The sequence below is a fragment of the Macrobrachium rosenbergii genome, chromosome 3 (genome assembly GCF_040412425.1).
Source record: "Macrobrachium rosenbergii isolate ZJJX-2024 chromosome 3, ASM4041242v1, whole genome shotgun sequence".
In the NCBI taxonomy this organism is placed as follows: Eukaryota; Metazoa; Arthropoda; class Malacostraca; order Decapoda; family Palaemonidae; genus Macrobrachium; species Macrobrachium rosenbergii.
In genome coordinates, this window is record NC_089743.1 from 36,733,543 (window position 1) to 36,751,613 (window position 18,071).

General features: G+C 34.3%; 1 long non-coding RNA gene across 1 annotated transcript; it reads left to right on the forward strand.

Annotated features, from left to right (window-relative positions):
- The first annotated feature begins 317 nt into the window (after positions 1-317).
- LOC136828365 (uncharacterized) lies at positions 318-17,379 on the forward strand. The gene is made up of 4 exons (XR_010850015.1): positions 318-409; positions 11,845-13,648; positions 14,534-14,630; positions 17,059-17,379. It is a non-coding gene; the product is annotated as an uncharacterized lncRNA (long non-coding RNA).
- Positions 17,380-18,071: the final 692 nt, after the last annotated feature.

Below are 18,071 nucleotides of genomic sequence, written 5' to 3' on the forward strand. Positions count from 1 at the left end.
TACTATAATGATTTTTGCATATATATATAAATTTCTTTAAAATGAGGTATGATTCATAGAAATCGTTTGGCTGGTTTTTCTTTATAAGCGTTTTCATGTTGGCAAACTTAAAAATCATCATTTTTTAAAAAAGATTGGCAACACTGCGCCACTATATAATATATATATATATATATATATATATATATATATATAATACTATATATATATATATATATATATAAAGCATAGTTTTTCTTCCACTTATCTATTTATTCATTTAAATTATTTAGTCGGTCGGGGAGCTTCAAATGGCCAACTGGCAACTCCATTTTCTTGTTATTGTACGAACCACCGAGAAAGATGTCTTACTTCCTGTGACTTTTATCGAATATTTATTGTGTTGAGCCGTGAAAACGACATATTTTCGGTAAGATATAGTTATTGCAGGTCACTGAATGAATAATAATTAATGATATTGATTCATAATTCATAAATACAGTCTGGTTAAGACGTATTTATTGAAATAAGTTGGTGGTTTTCGTGAGGGAAGATGGAGGAACTTCGAAAGCCACTGTTCAGAACTGGTTCTTCTTATTTCAATTTGGATGTTATTTTAGCCGAAGCAGTATTATCAGTAAGATATTATTGACATAAAGTCGTGTTTAAGAACATCTGGATGATTTCAGAGCATGAGGTTTCATTATTTATAAATTTGGTCAGTTAGGTTAGCCTAATTTTCTTGGCTCTTTTGGTCCTGTGACCTCCCTCCCATCCCGCGCTCTTTGCATGTCACCATATTTCACTATACAGGCATTTTGTTCGCAATTGTATTAATTCTGGTGAAATTTCTGCTAGAATAATAGTGAATTGGCTTAGTAGTATGCCTAGCCTAGCTGAACCTGGGTAAGAAATGGATGAGATTTTGAGAAATGTTGGCAACTAAGGTTTATGATGGTGATTGTAGGCCTTACTCATTCCACAACATTGAAATTAGTTTCTGTTATTTGTGAGTTTGTCAAGCAAAATATAAAATGATTTTTTAAGAATTATTTGTTTGCGATAAATATTTCTTAAAAAAAAATATCAGTAATTATGAACTGTTTACTTTCCAACTTTAGTTTTCAGATAAAGCAACAGATTTTGCTGCTGATTTTGGCCATCTGCATAATTATATATATATACCGTCTCTGAGATTAAAACTCTATATTTAGTTCTGTTGCTGTGGTTTCTTTAAATAAAAAGACTGTGGTTTTTGCATGACAGGTTTAACCTAACCTTTTGGCTCTATGTAACTGTATTAATGAGGCCATATCAACTGTGCGACATCTCAGTGCAGTTATATGCCAGTTGTCGAGCTGTGGAAATAGGCCTAGCCATGGATTTTGTTTAAATATACAATTTTTTGGTTTTTAAAATGTGTATAAATACTAGTACTCTTAAGACAGGCTAGCCTAATTAGAAATATAAGTTTCTGGTCTGCTGGTATAGTGGTTCAGTGTTGTGGCATGCCACTCAGATGTCGCAGGTTTTGCATCTCCCCCAGGGCGATGAAAAATCACTGGCTCTGTATCATGATCAGTTACTGCTGCAGTGTGGGGTCTGCAGTGGGAGGTTGAAACCAACATTCTTTGGAAGCTTGAATTTCAAGTCAATGGCCCCTGTGTGCTTGTTCCATGTGAATAGGTTTCATCTACTGAAATAATGATGATAATAATACTACCTAACCTAACCCATGTATCATTGGTTTTGTAAAGGTATGCCACACTAACTGATTTCATGTGCTTTTTAAAATAATTTCTGTGCAAATGCAGTTGAGTAACAGTTGATTATAGAAACACTGTATTAAATTCTTAATCCTATTTTATTGGGAGTTAACTATAGTCTGTGGGGGCATATGATGCTTACTTTATGACTTGCACAATTGCCAAAGTAACTGTGACACTTTTTGGCAGATGGTCTTCTTAAGTTCAGTTTTATTGAAACTAGTTGTGAGATGCAACAGGAGGAAAACCTGTATGAATCAAATGTCTAGGAGATGGAATCTCAAGAAATTGACCTGAACCATTGTACAGTACTCAAACAATCACAGTTTTGTGTTGGAGATTCTTTGGATAAATGTAGGCTACCTGCTGCATTGCTAAGAAAGAATAGGTTTTTGGTGTTACTACACTTTTATTGTTAAATAATAACCACTGCATTTGAAACAGGATAGAATAACTTGTAAAATACTTTGCTATAAATAACTGTTTTGATATTGTTAAATAATACAAGTATATTTTAAACCCTCTCATCCTTAAAGCCCTGGGAGACCATGATGCTGTATATTGAATACACAGGTGCCAAAGACTGAGGTCAAACAGTGAAACCACTGTAAATATGGTGAGGAATAGAGCTCATGATCAAGTGGTGTGTCATTAAAAGCAATTTTGTAAAAGTAAAGAATTGCAAGTCAAGTTTTGTTTGTGTAACCAAATGCCAAAATTAGTAGTTATTGCCTTGTCTGACCTGATTGCAGATTGGTGTGGATTGGAGACCTCTCAATGGCCAAATCATGACCTTTTGGGTAGGTATTGCTTCAAGGCCATAGGTAGCATGCTACTTCTCTGTGAATGTGGATTAGGCTGAATAGTTTGTAAGGATGACTTAGGAGCCCAGGGACAGGCTTATATCCTGGATGTATGGGTGCAGTTTGATGCATGAGGGTGATCTTGAACTGTCTCTCAGCTGTTTTCGAGGTTCAGATAATTTTCCATGGAAGGGGAGGATGACAGGTTTTAGTGTTTATACAATTCATCATCTTCAGTGGTTGGAGTGGCTGTCTTCATTGGTATGTGCATCATAAAAACTCCTTGTAGGGGGTAGTGCTGTCAGCTGCACCTCTCAAGGTGCACTGTAGGCATTACTTGAGGTTCCTTGCAGCATCCCTTCTAGGCCCCTTGTACTCTACCTCCCTTCATATTCTCATTCTTCCATCTTATTATCCATCCTCTCCTAAAAACGGTTTCATAGTGCAACTGCGAGGTTCTTCCTCCTGTTACACCCTTAGAAACTTTTGGCTCTCAGTTTCCCTCAGTGCTGAATGACCTCATGGGTCCCAGCCCTTGGCCTTTGGCCTAAATTTAATATTCCATTCCATCCCACTCTAGGAACTTCCATCATGAATTGTGTCTGGATAGGATATCCTGGCAAACTTTTGGCAATGATGCCTTGTCTGTTTCAATTCAGTAGTTGAGAACCTGCCTGGCTCTGCATTCCATACTTGGTTGCTGAGTGCAAGGGGCAGGAGTTGTTTGGTGTCCCTTTGTCCAGCGTTCATACTTCTTGTGTGATAGTTCAGGGAGTTTCTGGTGAGTGTCATAAAGGCTTATACCAGCCAGTGGGATGGAGATGAAATCTGAGATAGGATGAGAAAAGGCAGATATTGTCTTGGAAAGTTTAAAGTTCAAATATGGCGTGTTTATGCAGTAACCTGCTGTGTTTCACTGAGTGGATGAATCAGTTTAAATGATCCCATTTGAATCACTGTATTTTACAGAAATCTCTGCCCAACAGTTAACTTATGGAAAAATGAATCAAGGTTAATAGGAGAATTGTCAGTTAGTCATGGCTGTAGTTGTAAAAGATTGTTTGACCAGATAACTGAGCTCTGAACTCTCACAGGACTGGCCAGACATTGCTGTGAATGTAGGTGCCCACTCAGAGGCTATACAGAGTAATTTTGGTTTTTTAAGTGGTTTATGTGAGTGCTCTTAGAATTAGGGTCCTTCTTTTACCCATGAATGCTGGGGACCAGTCTTTAGCCTCTCCATTTAACATAGAACGGCTGGGTTTAGCAACTGGTGTCACGTGACATTAACTGTTATGTTTGTAGCCAAAGTCTCTTCCTTTTCCAGTCTTTGGGATGAGGTTGAAAGCCCCATGCCCTTTTTCAACCCTTTCTTTAAACTCACTAAAGTCGACTAAGCATCAGGTACAAAATTCACCGATGATAAAATCAACAGTGACAGTGAATTTTTCAGAAAATGGATCTAATCGTTTAGCTTTTTGAACGATGAGATTGATCGCGTAGGACGAGCTTTTGAATGGAATCATAATTGTCAAACTCTTTCAGTTTTGATATTTATATATATATATATATATATATATATATATATATATATATATATATATATATATATATATATATATATATATATATATATATATATATATGTATATATATATATATATATATATATATATATATACATATATATATATATTATATATATATATATATATATTATATATATATATATATATATATATATATATATATATATATATATATATATATATATATATATATATATATATATATATATATATAAATATATATATATATATATATATATATATAACTTTTTTTTTTTATTTGGTTTGTACAAAATATTCGCCATTGTTATGGGACAATTTATGGTCTTGCAATTGTCAAAGTTTTATTTTAACCAAATTATATAAAAAAAGCGGGCAGTAATGATTGACAGGTAATGTTAAGTGCGTTTATTTTGTGGGCGGTAAATCCTTGTTCGGGGCTGAGGGCTGTAGCGCGACAGGTGAGTGTCTGCGTCAAGACGTACTTGAGTCAAATCTTGGTCTGAGTGACCGTGAGTCACTGAGTTAGTCACCTGTTTCGCTCCAGACGATGTGGACAAGAGGAAAAAACGTGGAACTTTGGTATGGTGTGGTTAGAATTGAACGCGCTTTGCAAGACCTGTAACTGGAAATTCAGAAGTTCAGGCAAAGATGCAATGCATTACAAGCATTTTGCAATTCTCCTTGTAATTTAATCATTTACTTACAATTTATCTTTTTATTTATATATTTCTTAATTTATCTGTTTCCTAATAACTGGTCTCTTCATTTTGTATTTCCTTTACCTTCTGTTACTTCTTTCGAATGAACACCATATCTTTGGAAGCTTGAGTTTCAAGTCAATGGCCAATGGTGGGGTTGTTCCATATGAATAATCTTCTGATTAATAATAATAATAACGATAATAAGCTAATAGACCCTCCTTTATACAAGTGGTGTTAAAAGTTAGCTGCATCTGTATTCAGTTTGTATAGTTTTCTCTTTTTCTAATAATTGATTTTTCTAGGTTACTGCATTCTGCCAGTAACACGCCGATATTGGTCATACTTGGAGAGGAAAGGAGGTTGCAAAATTGCTTATGTACACGGCATATACTTAAATCAATATTTTATATAGTAAAACGCGCTGATTTTAGTTTGAATATTTTACTAGAATTGCCTTAATGTCAGAACTGGATTTGTTGTCGGGTTAAACCATCTGTTATTATCAGTGACAAGCATTATTTAAACATGCCAATTTTTCAGTTGTTACCCGAAAACGCAGTCTTATTAGTTGTCTCGGCCCGGTTACTAGTTCATTTTAATAGTGTCTCAAGATCCCAAGTCTATATAATAGCAAGGGAAATAAGGTTTTAAAAAAAGATAATTGCTGCTATTATACTGATTTGTGTCAGAGTCAGGAGCGACATTGTAATGGTACGCTATTATTAAGGTTCTTTCGATATTCAGAGATAAATATTTAAGTTAGTGATCGCTTGTATGACTTCATTTGCATTACAGATATAGTGACTATAGTTTTGCTACTTTAGGAGAAATATGTTCAACTTTTATACAGGCCTGGACTGAGTACACTTTTTGCTTATTTGAGTTTTGCCTTATTTGAGTTTTGCCTTGATCTGTTTCTTCTTATAATGGTACGCTATATATATATATATGATTATATTTCATATATATATATATATATATATATATGGTATATATATGATATTATATATATATATATATATACTATATAATATATATATATATATATATATATATATATATATATATATATATATATATATATATATATATATATATATATATATATATATATATATATATATATATATATATATATATATATATATATATATATATATATATATATATATATATATTATATATATATATATTAATTTCCTCCGGTATATATATATATATATATATATATATATATATATATATATTATATACTATATATATATATATATAATATTTATATATATATATATATATAAATTACCTGTGTGTGTGTGTGTGTGTGTATGTAGTATATATTTTTCATGTTATATCTGTGTGGCTTTGGCAGATGAGTTTTTTAACTGATTGTTGTATTTTATGTAGCCCTGCTTTGCCGAAGGCACACGTAAACTGTCAAAGCTGAAGTTACCCTCAAAAGACAGGCAATTACTTAATTGGATTAGGTCGCCAGTTGGAAACTACGTATGGAGTAATGGATTACTTTGTAACAAATGAATTACATCCAACCCCTTTACTTCCCACTTAGTCTCGACAAAGAAAGAATGTGTGGTGATAGCGAGGATATTACACAAACTTTTAGTCAACGTCGGACACAGTCAATTTTCCCCTGCTCCTGTAAGAATATAACGCAAGGAAGGTTTGCATTAGTGGATATCATACGTTTTAGTATTGGGAAGGCTATTTCTCTTCCAACAATGGGCTCAGGGTTCAAAACATTGTACTTTACTTACACATGACTTTCCCTAATTTCTACTTACTGCATGGGAATAGCTTATGCAATTTCACCAGGCAATATTAATTATTCATACACTAGACTTCATAAAAGAAATGTGATTATACCAGGTTCTCTAGTAAATGGTGGCTGAAGGGAAAGCAATGGAAAAGGTTTAAGTACAGTGGAAGAATACTGCAAATCAGACGAAAAACTGTCAATTTCAGACTTACTTACTCACATAAGTTGCTTGCGCACTGCAACTGCTGATCGGGGTTCTCGAAAAACACTTATTGTTGATTCACTGAGTAAAACAATAGATAGGAAAGGACAAAGGATAAATTGCTTGGAGCACAGCAACGTAGTCATTCACAATGGACAGCCTCTGTTCTAATGGCATTCTGAAAAATTGACAGAGACATCGCCGAATGCATGGGACAGAGGAAAAGGAAGTTGATTTAAGACCACCTTCACTAGTTTTGGTTACTTGAAAACCTCCCTGCAGGTTGAGGTCTCTAATGCTAACCTATTTTGGACTTTTGTGCAGTTATTTATATAAATATATATATATATATATCTCTGCCCACTTAGCTAATATACAGGACGCTGTCCCATCTTTGTTAGAAGGACATTCTTATAAATAATGCAGAGGGGTATATATATATATATATAATAGAATATATATATATATATATATATATATATATATATATATACTATATATATATATATATATATACATACATACATACATACATACATACATACATATATATATATATATATTATATATATATATATATATATATATATATATATATATATATATATATATATATATATATATATACATATATATATATACTCTATATATATATATATATATATATATATATATATATATATATATATATAGATACACAAATACTATATATATATATATATATATATATATATATATATATATATATATATATATATATATATATATACATATACACCTATATATATATATATATATATATATATATATATATATATATATATATATATATATATATATATATATATATATATATATATATATATTAATTTATTCCATTCGAAAGCCTTTGTAGATAGAATATGTCACATGGAAGGTATTTTGAAGAAATATTTGTATATCCTCGGGTACACAATCTCGCATGTGGTCCTATTTTCGCAGATATTTTGGTCAAACTTGGTCAGGGAGACTCAGATCAAAAGTGAAGGAAACTTTATTAATTAAAACTGTTTCGTTTTCTCACTCTTTCGATTTCACAGCTAAGGAAATACCTTAAAATGTCGAATATTGGATGATTGAAGATTTAATCAGTTACGTAGCATTTTATTTTGATATTATTATTATGATTATTTAGAAGATGAACCCTATTCTTATGGAACAAGCCCACAAAGTTGGGTCATTGACTTGAAATTCAAGCTTCTAAAAATATGGTGTTCATTCGGAGGAAGTAACAGAAAGGTAATGGAAAATGCAGAAAATGGAGATCAGTTATTAGAAAAAACAGATGAATTAACAAATTAATAAATGAATAAAAACATAAGTAAAATATGAAATGTTTCATCATATCTTTAATTACATTAAATAGTTGACATAAACACTGCTAAACCTTGAAACCCTGGATATAAGAAATGTTTTTCAAAAGTCTTTTATGAAGGAAATGACTCCATGCCTTCCATTCTGCTGGACTGTCAGTGTGAGTCGATTCTGAATGATTGATTAGCCATCGTTTTCAGTATCAGTAAGTGGCTTGGCAAAATTAATCGCTAGTTGCTTAGACATTACTGAAACAGTATTTAGACATTTATCTGTGACACGACACCTGTAAGATGCAAAGAAGAGAGAAATTGACTGCCATTGAAGTGAATGTGAAAAAACTCTTAGGTCTTGCCAGTAGCATAACAAACAACTACTGGTCATTTTCATTGCCCCAAAGCTATTTTTTAACTTACATAAAGTTATATTCCAGTTTCGTTTCAACAGGAGACATTCGTCTATAACTGTTATTTGCAGCGCACCTTGCTCTGTTATGTAATTAATGTTTATGATTTCATGTTTACAGACAAGGTTTCACTCCAAGGGGAACAGCCATCTCGACTCAAGTCGTTTCAGTACATCTATGAAGGCAATTTGATACAACTCAGGGTTTTTCAGTATTATTATTGGAATTGCTTTCACTAGACCACTAACTGAGCTGATTACCATCTCTCACAGGGTTGGCCTGAAGGATTTATTTTTAACTTATACTGTTTTTTATATATTTTGTCAGTTAAATTACAGTTTTTCGAAAGGTTTTCAATTGCAAATGTTGAAGTTCGGACAAAATTTCACTGATCGAATTATTTCCAAAACATGGTAGCCGCTGCTGATTATACTTTGGACGTTCACACGACAAATCTTTAGTTGTTATCGGTACTTTACACAGAGCATTCAAAAGTTGGGTTATGTGGTTTATTCCTTAGGTGTCCGTGTGGCAGACCAGAAAGTTACTAAATAAAGGGGAACAAAAAACGTTATAAACCTCATTACTGAAGTGATGGCGTGCAACAAAACACTTTGCTTTCTTTTCCAGAAACTAAATTCAGATACTGCACTTAATAAACCTGTAGTCCAATCCCTTAACAGACAACTAAGGAATGCCACTCAACAAAATGAAATTCGGTACACGGTCTATTGTTGCAAATGTTTTGAAATAATCAGGGTTTCTGCGAATTCAACTCTGCAGTCAATATTTTCGTTAGGAACCTTTTTGACTAAGCATTTTAATTTAACACTTTTTTTAAAGCAAACTACCATCGAGAAATCAGTAAGTAAATTCATCATACCCTTCGATATTGTTTTATTAAAATCACGATATTGCTGAGAGAGAAAATTTAGAAAAATAAGTAATTCATGGGAGCTGTAGGCTACAAGGTACCATATATTTGTAAGCGACAAATGTTTGTTCATGTGTCGGATGAGTGTCTGTTAGTATAACCTAACTGCGACAGTATTTACAAAGAAACTGGTAAATGTTCGAAGAAAACGGTTATATTGTTGAAATTGTTTATGTGAAAAACGAACTGGGTTTGAATCGTATCAGCTTTATAGATGTACTGAGACGACCAAAGTTTGTACCAAAACGACACGAGGAGGAACCAGGAACGAGTGGAACATCAAAATATGTGAACTGAGGTCGAAGTAGAATGCTATTACTCAACTTTCATGACAGGACAGACAGAGTTGACGATTGAACTCGGTGAGTTTTATACCTGGTCAGATAATCCTAAAGAATCAAAACCATTAATCTATGGATAACTCGAGGGTTGTTACGAGTGCAAAAATCTTTACACTTTAGTACGGAATGCATATTTAATTTTTGCCGTTAACTGACGTTACTAGTTTTATGTATACTTCTCATATAAATGTGCTATAATACGTACCTTTAGATAAGAACAGGTTAATAAAACTAATGCAGGACTGAGGTCTAACTTTGTCCTCAGAAGTGTCATCTTAAATGCTACAAATATAGGTTAGGAACATTATTATACAACCCAGTTCAGTTCAGGCTCTAGTTCAGATTTCATACTGAATATTTGTTTACAAAACCTGTCTATGAAAATGAGTTTAAATTTTTATGTAAAGTGTGCACAAAACACTTCTGCGTAAATAACAGTTGTTTCTACGGAAGGTGCTCTTTCTGACATTCATTGCCTGATAAACCAGAGTTATCAGTCATTACTAAATGACTCCTCCGTGCATCTCATTAGGTCAGCATTACAGAACCTTCTGATATCTCCCTCTATTCATTATATTAGTCATTGGGGCGCATACCTTGATAATTCATCTTTAGTAAAGTTGTTGCATCCAATAACCCACTCCGTTACCATCTGTTAAGTTTCGTTTATATTTTTAATAACACTTCTTTTTATTTAATTAATACTTCCTTTTAAATAAATCTGTGCTGTCTTTACACAGAACGCATACTGTACTGTACTGTACACCCAACAAACATGACTCTTCCGCCAAAGACAGCAAGCATAGGTATATACTTTTTTCTTCTCAAACATAAAACTTCCTCTTTGTTTTTCATGCATAAAACAGAGCTTAGTTCTAAAGATGGTCAAGACAACAGTATCAGACATAATGGTTTTCCTGAGTTTTCCACAAATGACTGGCACTTGGGTTTAGGTCTATCAACTCAACAGCCTTACTGCACTATTTGTCGAGATTTTTAGCTTCAAACTACTACCCTCTGTTAGTATGGTCTTGATCCCAGCATGTTCTAGGATCAGGTTAAATTTTTTTAGGTCCTGGGCATTTTGATTGATAGATTACGTCTAACCCATGACACAGCAGCTTCAAGAGCCGATTTCTCTTACGACAAAATCATAATGTGGCCACTTTTTGCTGGATGGTAAGGAAAAGTGTATCACTTTTTTTTTTTTTTACCTAATCATTGCTTAAGCAGCATATAGCTCATGCACAGTGCATAAAAAATAGCGATATACAAACCAATATAGTTCATTTTTTTCATCTATCAAGTTTTAGGAAAATGGAGGATATGTGTCCATGATCAAGATTAGGGATTGCTCTTGACAATGATCTGTTCCATGAATAGGTGGATATATTTCAAATATTCAGCACATTTGTTTTCTCAAAAGATTTCCTGAATAAAAAAATGTGATATTGCTCTTGTGGTTTATGGGTCTAATGACTGATCTGGAACGACTGACAGCATGAACGAGTTATGTTTGGAACTTGAAAAATCTGTTACTCTCGTGTACAATTCGCAAGAATCAGATTTGCTTCGAAGTTTTGTGTAAACAACTGACATCCAAAGTAACAGGTTTTCTTGCGACACTACAGTACAGTAATCACATCAAGAACCATGATTGATTAAACCTTTCGAGAAGTAGACGTAATTAGATGTGTTTGACAGCACTGCATTCAAAAAGTCATTTGCACAGAATGCTGTGTTGTAAAAGGAGTTAGGTTTGCCAAAGTTTGTAGCAATGAGCTGAGCTCCTTTCAAATGACATTCTGTTTATTAATTTTTACAAATTCCAATTTAGTTTGTAATGGGATTTGTTCCCCATTGTAGTTTGTCACTTATATTCCACAATACATTGCAGAAAATCAGAAGGTATGTGGAACTATTTCATATTCATCTCATTAGAGGAAGGTTTAAACTTTATCATTTCTTAATCGAGTAAATTTTGTTTTCTACAGAATTTTTTTTTTTTTTGCAGGTTCATTACTCCAGTGCTTCTTGGGTGAAATGAAAGAAAATTAAACGTCCGATGTGTTTTGATGGTGTGTAAAGCAGGCAGAAGTTGATCTGCCACTCAGGGCATTTATGACAATCAGAAATATACTACAAGCTTAAAAAATTATAGGGAGAGGAAGAAAATAAAGTTACTGCCGCTGACAAAGGAAACTATCTGATTAAAGCTTTACTGTTGTGTGGAGGATCATTCTCTGCCTTTGGGTTTAGCAGATAGTAGGTAGGAACATTGGATGAAGAGTCCTTTGGCCACCTTACAGAGTTGAGCATCCTTCTTTAATCATGTACTCATCGAGGTTACAGTTCACCACTCCACAAGAATGCATACATGGTTTATCTGTGCTTGGGGGTACACACAACGCACTGGGTGAGCCACAGTAAAATTTTATTACTAGGAAGCCACACACTCGTTGCCAAAGACAGCTACTGCCATTTGTACTGAGTACACCTTCGGCCAGCCTCCCACCCGCCAACCCCCCAAATTTCAATTGTAGAATACGGCAAATCCTATAAGGGTAGCTGGGTAATATTAATACGGACATTACCCTTCAATACTGTAAGGCAACTTCTCACCATCACTGGGTGGTGAAGACAAGCTATTAATTATGGCTACCCAGTAAGAGACCCACAGCTTCATTATCTCACAATAGTCTCATCAGGGGGCCACTCTTCCCGAAGGAATTTGGATCCGAGTTCAGAAAGCAGAGCACTTGGGGATTCTAGATCACTTGTCATAGATGAGCTTCCCAGAGCCAATTCAACCCAGGCTGGGGATGGGCATGTACTCACAGATTGCAAACAAATCTCTAGTAAATATTGCACTGCTACCAGCGGTGTCACCTTGGATCCAGTAACCCCATTCAAGGATGACGAACGGCCATTAGTACAGATCACCATCTAGTGGGTCAAATCCTGCTGCAAGGTAATGCAAATATAAGAATCAGTGCGTCTTCAAACAGTGCAATGTAATGATATGACTGAGAATGATAAGGCAAATAGTGGAGCTGGCAAGCTAGGAAAATAACTAATAGGTCAGAACCCTACTTACTCCCGCCATGACTGGAGGTTTGTCAAGCTGCGGTGTCCATGAATAAATGTGTGCCAGGCTACAAGTCTTATTCCTAGACAATAGCACACAATAAAAGGGTATGAATGCAAGAAAAGACTGGGTAAAATCACAGGTATCTTATGTCATTGACCACTTGCGCACAGGAAAAAAATATACAAAGTTTAAGAAAACAGGGGTACGAAAGCAGCTCTAAATTAAAATGCAATTTTTTGAACAGTCAGCCAGTGAGAAGCTAAGCTATTAAAACAATGGAACAGATACAAAAAAAAAAAACAATGCGAATGATGCCATACTGACAAAGCAAACCTGTTTAAGAAACGGTAAAAAGATGTGAAAAATCAGTTAAATGTTACCACCTGCCCGTGAAGTATTTATGAAACCACTTTTCATTGTTTTCAAGTTCGTCTGCACTGTGAGCGCAGAGAAATATGAGTTAGTGGAACCAGGTTGCTACAAAGATATTAGAAAAATGATTTTTTAAGCCCAATTCACCGGAGTACTTGTGCTAGGAACTACGGACGCGAGAAAACAAGGATAGGCTATATCAAGCAGTAGTTTTTCAAGAAAACAATTCACGAGAACTGGCGAGAGGGCCTGCCTGAGGAACCCAATGAGAGAAAACAGGAGAGACTGCCATAAGCAAACGAGAAGGGAGAAACCCAGCTTCTGGGTTATGCCATCAAAACCTGGACTATCGCGGGTGAGTCTTCAAGTATTTTGTTGTATGAAATTCTGTTATAGCTTTTAAGACCATTCAAACAATGTGTAACACTTTTAAGTCATTTCATCTACGAATATGAATACAGTAGCAGATTATTAGAAGACTATAATATAACATGAGTGGTAGCACTGAAATATCTGCGAATTTAAAGGTTGCATTCACTGTGCAGCTTCAGTGTTGTTGAATGAATTTCTGAGAGAGCTGAAATGAAGGACGCTGAAGGAACTTGGATCTGATGTTTCATTTATGAAGTGTTAGGTATTCCTAATTGTAGGCACAAGCTGTTATATTGCAAAGGAAATGCAGTGTTCTCTCTCTGAAGTAGCCCAAGTTCCTGCATGTAGCCATCTCATTTCTAATGATAAAATACAATGCAATTCTGAAAAGACATTTCATTTCATTCGAAAAAACTTACGAAAGGGGAGAATTTTGATTGTGGATCAGATGCAGAAAATGACTAGATTAAATCTCTCGTTGAAGGAACTACAGTAGGAAAAAAGTTTATGGTCAACTGTCATTTCGGGTACTTTTAAAAACCACTCGAACTTGAGAGAACTCGGATGTAAAAATCCATGAGACGTAGATTGAATCTGGACAGGGCAGGTAGCCTTTGCAAGTTAAAATAAATGTTAAAATAAATGACACTTTGCAGCTGTTTTGTACAACTAGCTACTTCAGCTGTGCATCTTTAAAAATGTGTTGCATCTATAAAAAATTATAGTGAAGATTTATAGATGAGTTTACAGGGCAGTGATGGTATCATTGGAAAGTTCACAAACTTTTCGCACAACTTGATGTGTATTTGGAAGACAGATATGCTAAAACAGCTGTAGATCAGTACTTGATTGATTTTTTTTATTATAGAATGAAGACTGGAGAACGGATCACTGAGGAATTTGGAGGATTTTGTACCAAGAGTGGACTAAGCTCAGTTTGTCACCTGGATCCATATACTGTCAAGGTAAGGCACCTATGAAAATGGGAATGCTCCACTGACTGCCTCTGGATTTTGTACAGTATGTATCATCACTTTTGTCTTCCACGAGCACAGTTAAAAACTGCAAATTGTGTCGCACAATAGACCACAATGCAGTAAAGTGCACTGGTCAGATGTTTTGGTGAAAAGTTCGTCAGAGTACAGTATCGAGAAGCAAATGGAGTTTTAACGAAAATGATAACGTGCGGGAAATAAGACGTAGAAGTAATGATAATAATAACAATAATATTCTTTATTTGAGTTCAGGCCCATATATATAGAATATACAGAGAGACAATACAAGGCATACAATCTAGATTCACGAGATTAAACGATAGAAATGATAATGGGCAATATCCACACATTTATAGTATTTATAATAATGGTAATGACAGTAATAATATTGAGAATAATAGTACAAATATTAAAAATATCAATAAAAAAACAGATTGTATACGATTGATTTCCAGCTAAGGACCTTAGCTGGTTACCGAAGTCAGGTCCAAAATGCTAAATACGAAAAATGAAAAAATGGTCTTAATAAGCTTTAGCGTCAAAATATTTTTGCACAAGGGAGACATTTATAACTGATGACTCCTGGGAAGTCTGGTCGAGCTCTATAGAGAAGAATGTGGTCTATGAAACAAAATAGATTTATTTCTGTAGTAGCTTGGCGATATGCAGGATATTTATTAATCTAGTACTTTTCCTAGGGACTTGATTCGTGTCCATATGCCATAAAATTAGAGCTTGTTACTTATGTCAGTATGAGTATTTTTGATGTGGTGCATTGAAATCTTAATACATGGCTAGGTTTCATTTGAATAACTTAATGTTAAATGAACTAATTCAATGAAACATCATTAAAATGAAAATGAGTATATGATTGCAGTGAAAAAACTAATTCAGTGGTTAAATATCCTTCTAAAAGTTCATATTAATAAAAAAATTCAGCACAATAATTAAATGAAAAATTCACCTTTTATATGATAACCATCACTGGATTATGCGAGAATCTGTGCCAATTTTAATTAATGTGGTGTATAGAGTTATTTCTCAGTATTTACTAGACTTTTGTGATTTCTGCAAATACTCTTTCGGTTTAGACTCCAAAGGACAAAATAGTTATACGGGAATATCCAGTATGCAATCCAGGTGACTTTACACACAGCTGATGACTTACTTTCCTCACGTGGTGCACTGTAGGCATTACTAAAAGATGTTTGCAGCATCCCTTTACACCAAAGCTGCATCCACTCTTTAGCCTTTTACTTTACCTTCAAAACCGCTTCCTTTCTTCAGTATTGCTGTCCACCACCTCTAACTGTTACTTGTGCAACTGTAGGGTTTTGTCCAAGTTCTTCCACCTTCAGTTCCTTTATTTCATCTCCTTTGCTTTCTGGATTTCTTTATCTTGCTGTCCAACCACCCCAACTCTCTCTTTTCACCGTCTTAAGCGATGAATTCCCTAAAGTGGCCCAGTGCCAGTGCTTGGCTTGGCAGCTAATTTTCATAAATCAATTATGAATCAGTCAAAACTGGAAGCTTGCCAGAAAAAATTTTTTTTTTTTTAAAAATAGCAAAGGTCCTCTGTGGACTTTGTCACGGAAAAATATCATGAACATATTCATATGGTGGACTTGACTTCTAAAATGCTTCAGTATAAAAGCTCACAGATTAAACATATGATACTAAAATTTCATTTTAAATCTCACTGTTTAAAAGATATTCTGAAGGGATAATTGGTGTGTCTTGCAAGATGTGCTTCTACAAGTCTGGAAAAGAAAGGAAGTCCTTGGACAATGTTGACTGACACTTGATTTAGACACAAAAAATACAACTTCTGCTCTCTGTAGTTTCACCAGTATTAAACTTCCTTATGTTTGACTTTCTTCATCCCATTTAGCTGCATTTTTAGTGAATTGAAAGATAGATCTGTATTATTACTCGACTAAATGTAATGTGCAGGACATTTATACCGAATTAAGAGAGATGATTACTTTATAATATGACTGGGCTACTTTGATGTGTAGGCCAAATACAGTGACTTAAGAGTAAGGTCTGTTATTACATCTGGATTACATTTGATTCTGAGTCCATTTATACCTAATCGGTGTGTACAGAATTAGGTCAGCACTATATTCTTCAGATACCTGTGATTTTCAGGTGATTTTTTAACTGAACTAAAAATCAGGACCACATTATGAATGGACTGCTTTTTAATTCCCGGGCATTGGTACTGAATTAAGTCAGGACTATAATATAACTAAGGCTTCTAATATCTTGGGCATTTTAAATCAAGTTTTCTACTGACGTTTTAGGAATACAATAATACTGGTTAATACTCAGGACAATTCTTTTCAAAAAACCTCAATTTTCCATGATTCAATTAACTTCTTCCCCATTCCTTCAGGTGATCCACAGCTAGCAAAGTTCTTGATGGGGATAACTGAAGAGTTTTGAAGACGATGCTCCAAAGAAGTTGCATAACACCTGAACAAAGGTAGTAGGTGTCTGATGAACATGAAATGTGTTTCTTTGGGGAAATTTGGGTGAATAGAAATGGTTGTTCAGATGGAGTCGAAGCTACAGACTTGGAAGAGGTTGTTTTGATAGAAAATCAAAATGATGCAATTTAAAGTTATGGAACTTGGCCTAGGATACAATTCGAACTTGTGGACTTTCATTGCCTATAGCTGTTGCATGCTCTTACAAACCTAATATAAACGTAACTTTAACCAAAATATTAAAATGTTCCAGGGAAACAGATCTTCTCAGCATTCGTATAAATTCTTGGTGTTATAAAATTTTTAAGTTCCAGAAGATTAGTTGAATTTTCTCTGTCGTTTCCCCAGTAATCTTGGGTAAGTTGTAACTTTCGTGCAGGTAGGACGTGTCTGTGAAGTGCTCTGTGTAAAAGTGCCTGACTTACGCGATGTTCAAAGTGAATACGAGGAAGAGGAAGGAAAAAGAGAAAAGAGATACTGTAGAAATTAAATCAAGCAGAGGAAAGATCAAACTACCATACGAACATTATCTCTAATTATCGAAGCAGCACATAAAAACGGAACACTAAAAAAAGTACTGGAGAAGGATGAGTCAACCCAAAACAAGAGAGAGTCAGCAACCTGCGGACATTGCTCTGGGGAAGTTGATGAAGGAACTTGCTGTAAAATGTGTGATGCATGGTTCCACTATGAATGTTCAGGTATCGAGGTCAGATACACCCTCATAATAATTGCAAGAGGCCTAAACAAAGAACACACAAACAAATCATTGAAGATGAATTTGAAGAAATAAAAGAAAACACAAGAGATATTAAAGTTAATTCAGGATTCGGCTCAGAAAACTAGTGACGTAATGATCAAAGTAGATGAAAGCCAAAACAAATTTGACAATGTTGATAAAGATGTAAAGACCATGGCA